Source organism: Cavia porcellus, unplaced genomic scaffold (genome assembly GCF_034190915.1).
Source record: "Cavia porcellus strain 051 isolate PalLab524CR breed Dunkin Hartley unplaced genomic scaffold, mCavPor4.1 scaffold_22, whole genome shotgun sequence".
NCBI classification, from domain to species: Eukaryota; Metazoa; Chordata; class Mammalia; order Rodentia; family Caviidae; genus Cavia; species Cavia porcellus.
The window spans coordinates 6758514-6775673 of record NW_026947505.1 but is presented as its reverse complement, the minus strand read 5'-3'; the positions used below and the strand labels follow the sequence as shown (position 1 = coordinate 6775673).

General features: G+C 39.6%; 1 long non-coding RNA gene across 1 annotated transcript in view; it reads right to left on the bottom strand.

Annotated features, from left to right (window-relative positions):
• The window catches only part of LOC134472218 (uncharacterized), a 52474-nt gene extending 35902 nt beyond the window's left edge, over positions 1-16572 (bottom strand). The window contains exon 1 of the long non-coding RNA XR_010042108.1: positions 15975-16572. This is a non-coding gene — a long non-coding RNA (uncharacterized LOC134472218). The remainder of the gene's footprint in view (positions 1-15974) is intronic.
• Positions 16573-17160: the final 588 nt, after the last annotated feature.

Sequence of the window (17160 nt, the reverse complement as noted above, 5' to 3'; positions counted from 1 at the left end):
GGAACTAGGGGAATATGCAACCACCAATTCAATTCTACAGAGAATACTACAGGACATTCTAAAAAAGAAAAATACCAAGACTCCAGAAACAGTGGCAGAGAGGCCACAATGAATGGAGCAGAAAACAAAATGAAGAAGACAAACTGACAATGACAGAAAAACAGCTCAACAGAAATGAGACAGAGAAGGTTGGATGGTAGGAACAGCTATTTTTGAGAAAACAAGACATCATAATAGCTAGTGCTGATTTAATATCATCTTGTTTTGAAGTTCCATCAAGCTTTTGTTCTTCTGTCTCCATCAGTCATAACATGTTGTATCTTATTGGATTTTATTATATGTGATAATATAAATAAGAACTTTTATAGACAAGATTATACAGAAACCACTGTTCATTTTCTGTTAGTTGATTCTAAATACCCTGTAATACTGTCATTCTCTTGAATGGTTTTACATTGTCTTGATATGTTTGATGCTATAGTATATGAAGTTATACTCAAAGATTTCAAAGAGAGAGACACTATGGTAACTACTTTTATGTCAGGATATCTCGTGGTGAAACACTATTTTGCTTAAATGGTTATGTTTTGACCTGTGCTGTTTTGTTGTTATGCCCTCTTTTATCTCAATCTCCTTTTTTTATTATTTGCTTTTTTATTTTTATCTTTTTAATTAAGGGAAAAGTAAATAAAAATAGCAGGATATATTATAGTAACACATTTTGATTTCCTATTAACTTGATTTGAAACCCTGTATTGCTCTCACTATCTTGTTTTGACTGATTTTCCTCTATTCTGTTTTGCTTGATAGTATAAAGTTCGAGAGTATAGGCAACAACTGTGAAGACAATAAGATTCATTATGACGCCCATTCTGATTGACTATTATCTTCTTTTGAAGTTCTGTAATGTCTCCAATGTTTTGGTTTTATTGGTTTTGTTCTGTACTGTTTTGTTCAATTTTATTATAACTGATGATATAGGCAATTCTTTTTAAAATAGCAAGAGGCATTATGGTAACCATTGTTGATCACCTTGTATTTTGTTTTTATATTATGTATTATGTCCATGCTTTTGATTTGACTGACTCTGTTTTGTTATGTCACATTTGGTTTTATTCTCTTCAAAAAAAGTAATAAGAACTGTGGAAATAATAAAATCCAAAATGTGTAATTGTCATTGTACAAAAGAAAGGAAAGGAAAGTGCTCTAAAGAATATAACTGTATGTATATTTAAGTGTATAAGATAGATAACCATATTACTGAGCTTTGTTGGATCATTGAACAGAACTGTTTGCAGTCTCACTATTTGAATGTTCACTTTATATGCTTTAATTTTGTAACTTGAACAACTATTTTTAAGATGACAATATGTAATCTATTAACTAGTGATTTCCTACTGTTTATTTTTTCTGAAATTCTTTTTCTTTTTCTCCTTAAATAAAATTTTTTTTAAAAGTGCATACCTATAAAAAATAGAACAGATAAGTGACTGAGAGACAAAATACCATGTGCAAATAATAAGGCATTTTATCCAAATTGCTAAATAAACAACACATAAATAAATAGCAAGCAGCTGAAGGAATGAAGCTGCCTCTAAGCTAGCAACAATGCAAATGAAAACAAGCATGCCCGAAAAAAGGACAGTCTTCTAGTTTCACATGAGTATGGTCATCAAAGAATCAGCCCAGAAAAGCAAAACAAAACACAAAACCTTAAAGCAAATAAAGTGTCTAGTTTACAATATGGTGGAAATAGGTTCAGAACAAATACACTTTAGGAAATTGACATTTCTGTATCATACATTTAAACAACTAATTTTTTAAAGCAGCATCCTATCAACCTTTTTGGTAATATCAGTCCACTGAAAACGAGATTTTATTATTTTTTTTCTGCAAAGACCCAGTGTTAGCTTGGTTATTCTCCGAGCAAGTTATTTTTACATGGTGTTTGGTACTAGTAAAGACAAAGATTGTTGCTAATTAATTCCCAGGCAAATGAGACTTGGGGTGTGCACAAGAAAATGAAGAAAAAGATTTAGCCCTCCCTCTCTTTTGGCGTAATATATAAGAGGTAAATGCTGTTTTTCTTGTTTTGTGTACAGAAAGCCATGAAGTGAAAAGAATTTGGGTGACATTTTTCCTCTTGCAGAGACAGCAGTACTCAGTGGCACAAGCGGGCCTTGTAGTCAATGAGAATTTAGCACTATTATCCCCACCTGCTCCCCTACCACACCGCCAGGGGTTCCTTTTAACACAGTTACCCCTATAAAATTCATCCTTAAAAAGGGTTCTGTGGGCTGAACCCTTGAATTTACAGACTCTCACATAAACATAGGAAAGTCTAGGTAAATGAGTCCTCTTGGAGCTTTACCCTGGGAGAATCAGAGAAATTGGAGGGCTAGGTCTCGAAAAGAAACTGCAAGGTGTGATGCTGTCACACGGGGAAACAGCCCTGTAAAGTGTTGGATCACTGTTTTATTCCAGCATAAACCTGACCAGCATGCACTGCAATTATCAATGAAAAAAATATGTATATATAGCTCTATCTTGCCCTTTAGAGTGAAGCAAAGCATAATGAATATATTACAGAATAAAAACTTGGAATTTTCATATAGGAAATGTTCCCCAAGAGAGTTACAGGGTAGCATGAGTGTATGCCTGGTCAGTGGGCATGAAATTGTATTTTATTTCTTTCCCAAATGTATTTTTGTTTCCTTAAGTAAGGAAAAATTGCATTTAAAGAAAAAAGCTTCCAGGCATTTATTGATCTTTCAGCATGAACATTTATATTAATGGGTGAGAATAAAATTTGAGCATTTAAAGGGGAGGAAAAAAATCTCTATGCAAGCTAATCTTTTGCCAATCCTGCAGCAAATCTAACTGAATTTTAAGTACACTTGTGAGTTCTTCCTTATTTCATCCCTAATATATTTTACTGAATGTCAAAATAATGTTTCCACTATACTTAAAAACTCATTATTAGACAACATTACAGCTCACAGATGGACTAGGGAGGAGCTTCTCCTGGGGTTCTGCTCTTCATCTAACTTTCTTAGTCTGAAAGAAAAGTTATAGGTGGGTCTTAATTAAAATCTGCTCTTGACGAGTCTTTGAGCTGGTGAGTTTTAGAGAAATCTTCTAGAAAGTATCACACATATTCAGTACGATAAGTACATTTTAAAAGCTCAGAGTTAATGTCCTCTAATAAGCCTATGATGAAATTGCTTTAGGACTTGTCACCTGAGGTATTTGAGCTTTGTTATTGGAACATAAGAACTTTCGACTCTGACAAAGTCCTTTTGACTCAGCATGGCTTGTACTTTCAAATTCCCTGATTCCAGCACCCTATAGTTTCTCAATTTACAAGTTCATCCATTGGAAGCAATAAAATGATGCCCCTAGCTTCCACAGAGATTTTGAAAACTGCTTATTTGTGATGTTTTTCTTCTAGGTAAGAGCATTTGGCAAGAGCACCTTTCTTCCCATCGTGTCCTAGTGGTACAAGATCAGGTTGGCTTCTGTATTGTGAGCATAAAGAACTTAACTGGAGTGATATTATTATACTTCACAGTTTACTAAATTTATTTGGCCTCTGTGAAGTGTCATTTTCCTCCAAAAGAATAACCAGCTTCCTTATTAAGCCCTTTGGTGAAACAGAAATAGCTGTTTGTTTGTTTGTTTGTTTGTTTGTTTAAGCCCTTTGTGTTGCTTGACACTCTATCAAGCAGCCCCTAAAGCAAAAGAATAAAGGAAGTATAATGACCTTAAAATTTTATTCTAAAACAATTTCTAAACTGAAAATGTGGAAAAACCACTGGGTTGGTCTTGTATTGGTTTGTTCCATATGTTCTGAGTTCCATAGAACTCACCCAGAAAAGGATTTAATTTGCAAGAAGACAGAACTTGCCATCATGTGAACCCCATTTTGCGGTCATTTTTATTGTAAATCCCACTTGTGAGGTCCTCACCCAATCTATGACGATGTCTCCTTTTCATGCAAAGATGACACCTGTCCTAGGCAGCCACACCACTGAGCTCTCTTTCCCTCAGAACCACAGCTGGAATAGCTTCAGCCAGAAATCCCACCTTCTCAAAATCAACTTTTAAATTGCGTTTGAAACTCAATTAATTGAGTTTTAAAAATCTCATTTCCATTTGTCAGGTTTTTGCATATGTTAACTCACCTCAACATTAGAACTTACCAGCCTGCCCTGCAAGTGCTGGACCTCTCTTACTTTCCCCATATTTTTCCCTCAATGGTAGTGTCTTTCTCAGCCTTCTTCCGGTCTTCTGTGCCTCTAGCTGGTTTTCACTGTGTCTTCTTTTGCCCATTCCGCACAGCATCTTGTTGATTCTTTCTCAGTGAGATCACCTGGGTTTCCTCCTTGCTTTATGTCTCCACAACCATGTCCACCTTACCCAGTCTGTACTATCTATCTTTACATGACTAGGAAGTCTTAAGTATTGGTGTTAAATTTTTCTGCTTCTAACCCTTCCTGATCATTGCCTAATGGATTTATTTAAACTTTTCTGGCCTTCAATTTTCATATACCACCTGGCATACCTGTGCTACCACATCACCACAAACCTTGTGATGCAAAAGATGGACCCTAGTTCTGTGGCCACCAGCTCAGTGAGCCCCACAAACAGCTTTACCTCTCTGAATGTCAGCTTTCTTAACTCTGATATTAGCACCCATCTCAGAGAAATTCTGAGAGTGAGATGATGCTCTCTGTCTTCACACTGGTTTCTATCTGATTTTTGGTCAATATTTCCTTCCGTTTTCAATTACACAAAGTCAACACTTTCAATTAATTTTAGTGATTAATTTCTTTTCGTCATAACATTTTTCATAGAAAAGCTCTCTAATTCCATGTAGGTACTCTCACAAATAGGTTGACAACTTGCCACATTATCTTGCTCTTGGTTGCCTATCACACTACCTTCGATCATCCTTATGTTTTTTCTTGTACAGCCTCTTTCAATTAATTTAAATTAATTTAAATTTTCAAAGGACCCAAGCATTATTTTCCATAAGCCTCAGAATAAGAATTTAATCCTGTACTAAGCACAAAATACTCTGCCCCCCAGCTGAGAACCTCAGATTTACATTTCATAAATTATTATTTATTAACCATGATATCAGTTATCTTTCACTGCCTCTTCTTCTTGCTACAGTCGAATTCCTCTAGTAGACTCTAATCATGTCAACCCAAGGTCCTAATATTCGGGCCCCACTGCCTAAATCCCTAGTAGTTTGCTGCCTCACTCATGACAGTAAAGACTGAAGCAGAGGCAGTGTGACTCCGGGGGAAGGTGAGACGACAGGGAAAGACTGCACCCGAGACAGAGGCAGCGCCAGGGCAGGGAGCCTGCCGGAGATGGGCAGCAGCTGATGGCAGGCCTTCCGGACGACCTCCGAGGGTACTGGCAATGAGCCTCGGGGCAGAACCGCGAGCAGAGTGCCTTCCTCTCTGCCTCAACCCCTTCACCGCACAATGCGAATCATAATAATGTTTGGTATTATTGGTCCATTCTCTGAGATACAGATTCTGAGGAATTCGTACACAGTGCACTCTTAGAACATCAGAAGCCACTGAGAGAAGCAAGATGGAGAAGAGGGAGACCCTGAAGTGGGGGGCAGTTGCAACACAGGTCTCCACTAACCCCACAGGGCTCTGAAGAGACAGGGACCAGGCACTGGCTGCAGGCTGTCCCTAGCAATGGACATATCCTTGCCAAGGACAACATCCAGGAAAGGATTTAGCAGGCAACACCTTTGAAGGGAGTTGAATGCCCTGATCCTGCAAAGGAATCTGTGTGACCCCATTGCAACTGGTTTAAGGACAAGGCAAGTTAATACAGATAAATAACTTAAACTGTGTCTGGCATATTTTAGCTCAAGAGCCACATTATCCTATCAGTTGCATTCCCTAGAAGATCTCTTTAACTGAAGGCTTCCTGGGTAAAATTTGAAAAGAAGATTGACCATATTTCTTTTTATTTTCATGTCCATAGCAGCTCAACTGTATAAATATTTATGTGCTCATTTGATTATTTATGTGTTTGCTTTTTTGCCTATTACATACTTTCAGGTGTTTATTTCCATACTGCCTACCACAGCTTAAAGCAAATAGAGGAGAACAGCGTCTTCCTGCCTGTGCTCACCCTTGAACACAAGCTGGAGCAAATGATGCTTACTTAGAGTAAATTAATTCAAAGAGTCTTGAAGGGCAAGGTGATCTGTTAACTTAAATTCATTATATTTATTATTGCAAGGTGATATTTTAAAAGTAAGACCAGCCAGGCATGGTGGCACATGCCTGTTGCCCCAGCACTCAGGAGGCTGAGGTAGGAGGATCGCTGCAAGTTCAAGACCAGCCTAGACCACGTAACGAGTTCCAGGGCACCTTGAACCCACAGCAACACCCTGCCTCAAAAAAAAAATTTTTTTTAAGATCAAATTTAGGGTCATATTTAAGTGCTACCAGGACCAGAATTTAGTAAATCTCTGAATGGAGTATTCTTTCAACTGCACTTTTGCAGTTTCTCTCTCCACTTGGAAATATTCTGAGGCATTGACTTTCTCATCCTGAGTCCTAGATACACAGCAACCAATGCTTGGGGACTCTGTGGCTGTTATTACAAGAAACCTAATTAATGTATGTAGCTATCCAACTGATATCTTTGTTAGTCCAAGAATGCAAAATTTCAGTTGAAAGGACAGGGAATGTAGCTCAGTGTTCCTGCCTGGCAAGTGCAAGGTCATGAGTTTGATCTCCAGTATTCCAAAAAAAAAAAAAAAAAAATCAGTTAAAATGAGTAAATTCAAGTGTATTGGTGACTATAATTAATTACAATGTATTATACCCTTGATAATTACTAGGAGGGTACACTTGAAGTGTACTCACTGTGAAAAATAAGTATGTGATGCCAGGCATGGTGGCACACACCTGTAATCCCAGCACTCAGGAGGCTGAGTCAGGAGGATCGCCATGAGTTCCAGGCCAACGTGGACTACATAGTGAAACCTTGTTTCAAAACAAATAAACAAACAAAAAGGTTATCTTTAAAATTAATCTTTAAAGTTAGTTAGCTTGATCAAGCCATTTCACAATATACACATATGTCAAAACATGCTATACATGATAAATATGTACAGTTTTTGGTCAGTTAAAAATAAATAAAGTTAGAAAACTTAATAGCCAGCATATATACATATTCTATTCCTTGAAATAATATAATTCCTTGACTAACAATGTGTAAATTTATTTAATAGCATTATTGAAAAATACATAGTTTTCTTTCATGAATTACCTTAAGCAATGTTTAACATAGAAATGCTATTCTATTTTTATGGTAAGAAAATTACTCCCATAGACCCTAAACTTCTATATTTCTTCTCATCTCTAACACTGCCTCTTTCATCCTGAAGGCCTCAGAAATCAATCACTGCTTCCAGTTATGGACAAATATTTTATTCATCTGGTTATTTCTAGGATATCTTTTGTACAACAGAAGAAACAAAACCCCACATAATGCCCTAAGGATTCACTGCACTCTTAGTTTGAGCCAGGGACTACGCTAAGCACTTGAACGGTATTAGCGAACCAAATAGATGAATTGTCTGTTCACATGTAGCTTACAGTCTAGGAGAAATGACCGCCCATTAAAGAAAAATCTAGACTATTAACATGAAAGAGAATGAAAGGGGTGTGCTGAAGTGGTTTTTGGTTTGGCAACAAAATACTTATTCAACTAAGGACCAGCCATCATAGTAGGTATCAAAAATACAGGGTGAGTGGGTCAGGGTTCGTCTTCCAGAAATGTTTGGTGCAGCCAGGGAGGGAGGTTAGCAGACAACCACAGGAGGAAGGGCAGCGCTGAGAAGGGCTGACTACAAAGAGAGAAGACCCCCGCCACAAAGGGCCCTTAACTTCAAAGAAGGCCTCCTGCCGGACTTAGCATCTAATTGGAGATGTGCTCTAGGGTCAGAACCACAATAGCAGCCAGCTAAAAGCTACAGAACAGCTGATGGGAGAGGATTATTTTGCCTACAAAGTTTGGGGAGCTTGGAAGGAAGCTGTGACCCAGAAGAGGGACCTTGAAGGAGGTCTGAGTTGGAAGGAGACAGCACAAGATCATTCGAACCTTAGAAATTTTAGTTTAGAAAAGAAGTGAAATACATTGAAATACGCTTTAAATTAATATATCAAAAGGCAATTTCCTACTACATGAAATGCAAATCCAAGTGATTTGGCATTGTTTCATGTTTTACAAAGCACTGTTTTTTCTAACCAGGCAAAAGTGTGTTTCCTTTCAACTCATTGCTTGTCTCTATTATTTCAATCAAACTTCATAAATTTAGCAGATCCTGCCTGTCAAATCACAAGAAGAGGCCAGTTTTACCTATGGACCTTGTCATAGATGCCTGATACATCTGTTAAATAATATTAATACTAATAATGTGAGCTACATTATCTTAGGATTTCCTGAGTGTTATGGCTTTGATAATGAGCTCTTCCTGGTATTCTAAGAGATGACATTCATTCTGGAGTTCTGTTTATCTCCCCAACATACCCCTCAGTGCTAACTCTTCTTTAATTAGTGAAACTGTTGAATGGTGAAAGCTTCTTTTCCTTGGAGAACTAGAGCACTGTAATATAGCCCTTCTGCAGGTTGCAGCCAAAGAATGAGCCCTGACTCACACATCTGCCTTGGACCCTAAGTGCTGGAATTCACGTGCTGATTCCCTTGTATGACAGGTTCTACATAAGGAAGAGCTAGAAGCTGGAAGAGGGTGAAGCAGAGAATAAGCAGCAGGAAGTGGGTGGTCAGAAAGAAACGAAGGGAGGAGAGTTTAGAACAGCAAACAGGAGAAGAGAATGCCAAGAAACTTGAATGCTGTTTCTGGTAGGTTACCAACGTTTCTTAAATCATAGAAGTCTTAGCAGTTATCCGGCTACCATTTGGCCATATTTCATAATAACCAGGTATTCCCAGGGGGCTGCATGCCTGGCATTTTTTTAGTAACTCAATTCATCTCTGAGTGTAGTTCTGAACATACTGACACTCTCCACAAATATTATCCGGTGAGCTTGTGCCGGAAGCCAAACTCTCCCGTGAAGAACTCCACCCACTTTCCCACTGGTTAATCAACATTTAAGGTAAGATAAAGGATAGAAATTGCTTCGATCAGCAATTCGCATTCAGGGAAAGTGCCAGGAAAACTTACTGTAATATCTGCAGTTACAGAGTCAATCAAGGGCATGCCTAGCTGTGCGCTGCCCGTGCATTCAAACTGCCCCCCTCAGTGTATCACAGTGGATTATTAATTCAAGTCGAGCTGTTAGCCACGAAACAAACAAAAAGGTAATTCTTTGGTGGTGAGTATAATTTTTTTTCCCCTTAAAAATGTACCTTTTGAGAAAAGAATGTATTTACCCCAAGCATAACAGAATGTATTAAAACCCTGCTTGTGAGCTAGGCATAGTGGTTCCAGGCCAACCTGGGTAACATAGTGAGACCAGTTTCAAAAAAAAAGTAAAAAGGATTTGGGGATGAGATTTAGCTCAGTGTGAGGGCCCTACGTTCAATTCCCAGAACCACAGACAAAATACCTCCTTGTTCATTTTGGGGCCTTGAATTGCAAGTGTGATGTGCTTCTATTTGTAACATCTCTCTAAACTTTCTTCTGTTGCTGGAGGGACCCTGTTATAGATTAAAAACTGGTGGTCAACTTTACACCAGCTGCCTTAAATCAACATAATGCTGAGCGTAGATGCTCCACCTGAGGAAAATCACCAGCATAAACAGAAATGTGGAGAAGATGAGTGAAGTATTGTGGGCTTCTCTAAGTATTGTTTTGAGCTGTTGGTTCTCCTGGAGGAGCTCATCATGACTAGCTTCCTCAGTGTGAGTTTGACCATCGTCATTAGAGGAGCTCAGGACCTTGTTGGTGAGAGTGGCTGTGGTTCACTGTAGAGGAGCTCGGGTCTTTACATTGGACATCGCTTCTTGGCTCCGGAGGGGAAGACATGTGTGGCTTAATCTCCAAGACAAACTCGTCATGCTGGCTTTCTGGCATGTACTCGACCACTCTTATCATTGGAGGAGCTTTAGAACCTCCCGTCACTGAGGATGGCTATGGTAACTTTCAGGGCAGTCCTGGCACTTATTTTGAGTGTGACTTCTCTGCTCCAATGTAGAATCCTCAGCCTACCTGCACAGCTCCTTCACCCCGCTCGCACAGACTTTCTAGCTTCCCCTGCTGACCTTTGGGCCTTCCCACTGCAGATCCGTAAAACAGTCTGGCGTAGGGGCTGCGGATTTAGCTCAGCGGCATAAGTGCCTGCCTTGCAAGCAAGCAGTCATGAGTTCGATCCCTGGTACTGTAAAAAGGAAAAAGACAAAAAATAAACAAATAAAACAGTCTGGCGTGAGTCCTTCTCATAGGTGGCATTGTCATGGGCTCTAGGTCTTCATCTGGACTCACACGGGACATTGCTGTGGGATTCAGGCCCTTGGCTGAATATTCTGGGTCTTTAGTGTTGTGGACAGATTTCCTGCATTTTCTTGTGTTAAACTCTGAGTGACCATCATAAAATAATATTATAAATCCTATGTCCTGATTCTAATTCTCCTCACAACCCCTGACTGCAACAGACTCTGACCCAGACTTGTGCACTATTTAACAGAGAAAGCACTCAGGGATCACAGTAACTAATATTTATTTGAAAAACAATTTTTTTTTTGATTCATGCTTCATTTCATGCTTTCGGTAAATCCCTTCTGGAGAAAGCATTAAGTTGTGATGCAGAAATAACTCCACATGCCACAGATCCCTAGTGCTGGGTTTGCCCCTGGAAAAGAAGCTCAACCCATTTCGATTCTATTTCGAATGTGGTCTCTAGTGTCTCAAGATGTTCTTGGGGACCCTGAGCAATATATGAGCTACTCTTCACAACAGCACAGCAGTGGCTTTCAGAGGAGCCATTCAGTTAAAGGAGAGCATAACAATGGGAAGTGGTGGGTCCACTCTCCAGCTGGTGTTATATTGTGCGAGGTGCAATCCTTTTCCCAAGGTTGGCATCTTCCCTTCTGTCCAACAAACACTCCTACAGAATCCAAGGTTCAACAATTGCAGAGTGAGCACTGACAATCACCTGATACTTTCCACACAGAAATGCACATGTACCATGGTTCAAGGCTTTCTGCACTTTAAAACAATCTCCATTGTCACCATCCTGTAACACAGTGTGAGGGTATTTGATTTTATAGAATTATTGAATGTAAAGGGTCAAAAGGGAACCTGGAAATCAAAACTCGACATATTACAAATCCAAAAGCTAAAGTGACTTGTCTGGTGTTGCCAAAAAATAATGACCCAGCCAGGACTTTACCCCTGGTTTTCTGGGCAACAGCCTGACTCTGCCTGTGTCTTAGGTCCTACATTGTACGATCCATGAGTGCCGAGACCTGACCCACTTCATTGACCACCCAGCTTCCAACGTGGTGTCTAACACAGCACAGAGAAAGGGAAAGAATGAAGAAATTCTGTAATGCTTAAATCCTGAATGTAACTCAGATTTGTCTTACATGTTTTAGCTGTTATACTTGGAAATGGGATCATGGTAAAGAGAAAACAGACAACAACCCATCAGACAGAGGGAGCAGAGGGTGTTTACAGAAAAAGGTTAAAGGTGTCTAGAAATATAAGGGATATGAGACAGAGCAGCAAGTTCACTCTTTTTCCCTGTTGGAGCCCAGGATGTAGACACTTCACAGAGCTGTTTGCCAGTTCTGACCATGCCCTCCCTCCTTCCAGGTGACTCTTTGTTCATCTTGAAGAATTAGCTCTGATAGCCACTTGTGCACAGACAGCTTTGAATGTACCCCTCTAAAGGTCACCTGGAGCCCAGTTTACACCAAATTCCACTGCAGGGTGTGAAGGGAAGCATTGTAGGGGAATCTCATGAAGACCTCAAGTTCCTTCAGTGTCACTGCTCTGCCAGGCCTGCCACTGGCACTACAACTGCCACTATCCCCGTTCTCCGTTCTTATTCCGGGTATGACAGTGTGAATAATCTCTAATGCCCATGATGATCCTCACTCAGACAGTGAGGATCCCAGTCATTTAAATACTACTGTGCCTCAAATACCTCGTTTCTGATTCAGAATCTCTCCTGGCTTTCCTTCCATGACATACCAACTATATATTTTAAAGGTCAAAAGCAAAATTTCCAAATGCTAAATGAACACAGCGGGTCCTTGGTATTAGGGAGTTGTACATTTGCGCTTTTCCTACTCCCTAACGCTTATTTGTAATCCCCTACTCTAAAATTTGTGATGCTTCACAGTCATTCACAGACATGTACAGAGAGGCGAAGAATTTGAGTTGCTGGACAGTAGTAAATGTTCCCACCAAGTAGAACAAGGCAGTGCCCTGTAGGAGATGTAACTAGCGTTTGTCATTTCTGCATCCAGTGTTTGACTTTGCATGCTGATAAAATGTATTTGTAATCCCAAAATTAATAGTCCAGCCTTTTTTCAGCTATGTGGGGAGATGTGCAGAGCTACAAAAATATCTGAGTCTCCTGTTCACTGGCTTTCTAGCTGAGGTGGAAGAAGGTCACATTCTATCTTCTTGTTTCAGCTGTCACACAATAAGCAAATACCTTTTTTGTAACCTATGTAGTACTATGTTTCTCACATTTTTATGCATTGTGTTCGAGATTTTACTTTCCAAGATTGTGAAATGCTCCAAGTTTAGGGCTGACATGTATTCAGTGTTCCTCAATGCATGAAGATTGTGATGTGCCTTTCATAGAAAATGCAAATTTTGTTCAGACATAAACTATATAGTATTATTAGCTGTAATTTCAATGTTAATGAATCATTAATATATATTAAATAAGGCATCTTTAAACAAAGGCATCGATAAAATGAGTTTTGGGACCAATAGGTTGAAAAAAGTGCTGTGACCAGAGGCTCAAAGGAACCTAAACCTATGATTCTGCTAGGAACAATAGTTTAATATTCTCTAATTCAATACTTGAGGCCACTTTATAGAAATAACTACTGCAAATAAAGAGAATCAACTATAATTATTAATTTATCCCATCTTAAATTTCTATTTGTATCTACAAGTTCATGTAACTTGAGCCCAGAAACTTGAGAAGTGTCTGTATTGTTTAGGACATGATGACAAAAAAAGAAGTATGTATATGTTTAGGATGAATACAAGTTTTAAAAATTTTCAGTCCAAGGTGAGAACTCAAAGAACCATCTTCCAGAGGTCCAACTAAACAGTGAGCAATTATTAATCTATTTTGTACTAATTAAAAAATAATGCTACCAAATTAATTGCCTGAGGTTAGTGAGAGATAAAATTCGAGGTGGGAACAAAATAAGAAAAAGTTAAGGGGATTTCAGTACTAAAATGACAGTAGAGAATTGAGAGTAACAAGCATGTGCTGACTCTAAGAAGATTCTGAGAGAACTTTGCCGGGTCACCTCCGGGCAAAGGGAGAAAAGCACATAGACAGAGACTCGGCAACACGGCGATTCCAAGTATTTGAGGTTTGGGATGGAGACAGGAAGAGTACAAAAAGAGTGTACCTTCTAGAGCCGAGGCCAAGCAGAGATTGGCTTAGTTAAGGCACACAAAGCTAGAGTAAGTGGCCAAATTGGACAGGAAAGGACTTCAACAAGATCACACATGGGGACAGAGGGCAGAGTAAAGGGGAGCTCCTGGTGTGGACTCACAGGGGAAAGCTTAACCTGGCAGGGAACTTGTGACAAAAGAGTGCCTGGGATGAACTGTGAATGCTTCAGCCTGAGGAAAGAAGAGACCATGTGAACTGTGACCCAATGTACCTGGTTTGTCCCCCCAAAGAATCCTCACCTTGCTGTGTGCTCATGCCCATCCTTAGGGCTGACTTTTCCGTGCAACACAGGAAGTTCAGTGCTTAGGCCCCACTGTGCTATTAGAGGTTCATGACAACATTTTCACTTTAATTTCTTTTGAAATCAGAAAGAAAATGGACATAATACTTACAAATATGCAAAAATGAATCCAGGCTGCCAGGATTATATTCCTGTTATACTGCCATGGTTATAAAATATGACTACCAAGATTTTTATGGAAGAAGGAGTTCATAAAGGCAAAAGCTAACTGAACCACTTACCAGACAAGGCACATAGGGGACCCGTCCACTCATTTTTATGCAACCTCAACGATCACCGGCATCCACATCTCCGGCATCCACATTGCTAATGTTTCCCAAGCTCTTCCTCATCTTCAGCCTGTTCTACCTAATCTGTTGATAGTACTTTAAAATGTTTAAAGAATGACAGTATCAATTTCTCCTGTGTTTTAAGCCCTTGAATCATACATTTTAAACAATGGAATGTGGTTCCATAACCCACACATCCATCTTTATGAAATATTAAGATCAATTAAGCACAGCTCCTGTCACTGAGATATTTTAAAAGATTAAAGCAGAAAAAGACTTATTTCTTCCTTTTATTTTGTACTAAACACAGTTCTTGAGGTTTATAAATACACTTTATCAAATCCTTCTGTACAAGTAGTCCTGAGTATTTGTTCCCCCACCAACCCTGCACCATGAGAGAATGAATAAATGAATATCTAACAGGGCCCACACAATACCCACGAGATAATCGGCATTCTGAAAGTGTCTGAAGATATCATGTATGATAGACACCAGAGAGTGACCCAGTGCGTATTACTCCCGAATTGCTGGTTGGCAAAAAGGACTGAGCAACACAAACAGCTTGGAGGAGGACACAAGAGATAAATTTAGAAAACAGGGTTAGAGTGATTAGTAGATGTCAGAACTGTGGTTTTTGGTCCTTTCTGATTTATGCAGGACATCGTTTCTGATTTCCTTTGTTTTCAATCCCTATGCATTCAGGCTCCAGTTATTCACTACAAATGGCCTCACTATTTACTGAAGACTGTAGTGTCAGCTGTTGAAAGAAGGAGGGACACAAGGTGTGTACAGCACCAGAAGTGCAGCTCCCATCCGCTCTGGGCTCCAGCCTCCTGGGGGTGAAGACTGCCCAGGTTGATCTCCAAACCAAGCTTCTGCAAGGCCAGCTTGCAATCACAAGAGGACACTGCAGGAGCCTCCCAGTGACAGCCGCACTGAAAATAACTGTTCAAATGCACAAACACCAGCAAAGCTACGAGAATGGTCTGGTAAGCAAGGTCTGCTTTAATAGAAACATAAGTATTATGTATTGCAGTCTATTATAAATTGGTTGTAATTTTCTCCTGACAGTTTCTGAATTAAACTAGTTAGTATACAAATAATAATAACAATAATAATAACAAATGCCACAAAGCAAAAAACAAACTCAGTGTCTGAAGGTTAATGATTGCTCATGAAAGCCACAGAAATAAATTATCTGCCTAGGGACACTGTCACATGATCAGCACAAAAGCTGCAACAGCCAAAAATGTTTATGTAGAGGAAAAAAACACTGTCAGCGTCACAGCACCCTTCCCCCCACAGCTAAATTCGAGTCCCGAGCCAGCCAGCTGCTCCTGACTGCTTACATTAAACTAATTTGTGCTGCTACATTGCAGCTGCTTAATTTTTAGTCTCAACTTTATCACCAATAAGTGTTACAATAACAAGCGATATGATGGTATCTCTGAAGAAATATCCATCAACTCCCAAACAATGACAGCTTTACAAGAGTAGATTGCAGAAAAACAAATTAAAAAAGAACAAGAAGAAGAAAGAAATCACCCCCACACTGCCTCTTTAAAAGGGGGGGAGGGGTGAACTTTTAGTGGAAAAGGCTTTAAAATGCTGCTTTGTTCAGAAGGCCATTCTGCAATGATGAAGGGGATGATTGAAAAGGTTAGCAAGCAGGGGAAGAGTTAACAAGTAAGATGTGCTTTTGCTAAGAGGGGGTGATTTGCAAGGTGAGAGACTTACCAGCGAGAAGGCAATTTCCTTACAACAATGCAATCTGTATTCTCTCACTCACTGTCCTCCGAACGTTTTGTGAACCCAAACTGCAGCTCGGGCAATAATTCCTGAGTTGCTCCAAAGAATATTCTTTGGCTAGCCTGGCATCAGGGCTCACAGTATTAGCTGTTGTTCCCCATGTTTTTCTGTGTTATTTTCCTGGTCTGGGGCAAATGCACAAACTCTTCCTTGGGCAGAAAACAGACATTGACGTGAACTGGTTTAAATTCCTGCCAAATATGCAGGCCCTGTTTTTGCTACATTTTGGAATTTGGCTGAGACCATATGTCAGACATTTATTTGTGCTCAGAACTAGAATAGAGACCCAACAACTTACAAAAAAAGATTTTGAAAAAAAAAAAAAAAGCGGTAGGAATGCCATGAAACTTTTCCATTATTAATTAATCTGGATATGACTAATGTTTTCAGCTGAGATATCTCATTACACATTTCTGTTTACTGCTGGGGACAATTCAACTTTATCCTACTTAGTAATTACAAAAACAATTCCTTTGAAAGCAGGGGAAGAACACCCATGTCAGCTATTTACAGCATTTTTAAAATTCTGTGGTTTTCAGAATTAAGGTTCAAAGTGAGTGTTATTAACATTGAGTAATAAAGTAGTTTTTCTTGCACAAAGATATCCTAATTTTGAAAAAGAAATGTTTACACTGGAATAATTTTCTCAGGGCAGCAAGGGGGCCAGGGTGATGGAGTGGAGAGTTAGATCCACCCTTGTTTTTTCAACTTGACACCTTCACACCTCATGGTCACAGCTCAGGTTCTAGCAGTATTTTATTCTTTTCAGACAGCTGGTAAATCAAGCTACAGGACTCACTTGAGTACCATGGGACACAGCCCTATTTCCATGAGTTTCTGGTAAGGACCCTCGACTGTGGCTGGGTGATTGTGTTTGCAAGAGCTCTCCAGGGGAAGATCCCAGAGGAAAAGAGGCGAGTCCCTAAAGCCCACCAGGATTATTCTCCTCTGATGCCAAATGGGTCACTGTTGCACAATGCAAGGCTTTCTCTTCAGAGCTCACCGTGATGCCTTGTTTGCTGCTGGCCAGGCATTGAAGCTGCTGGAAACTCAGACTAAAAGCATCCTGGAGCCTAGAGGTGTGGCAGGGTGTAACTTGAATAAGGGCAACTTT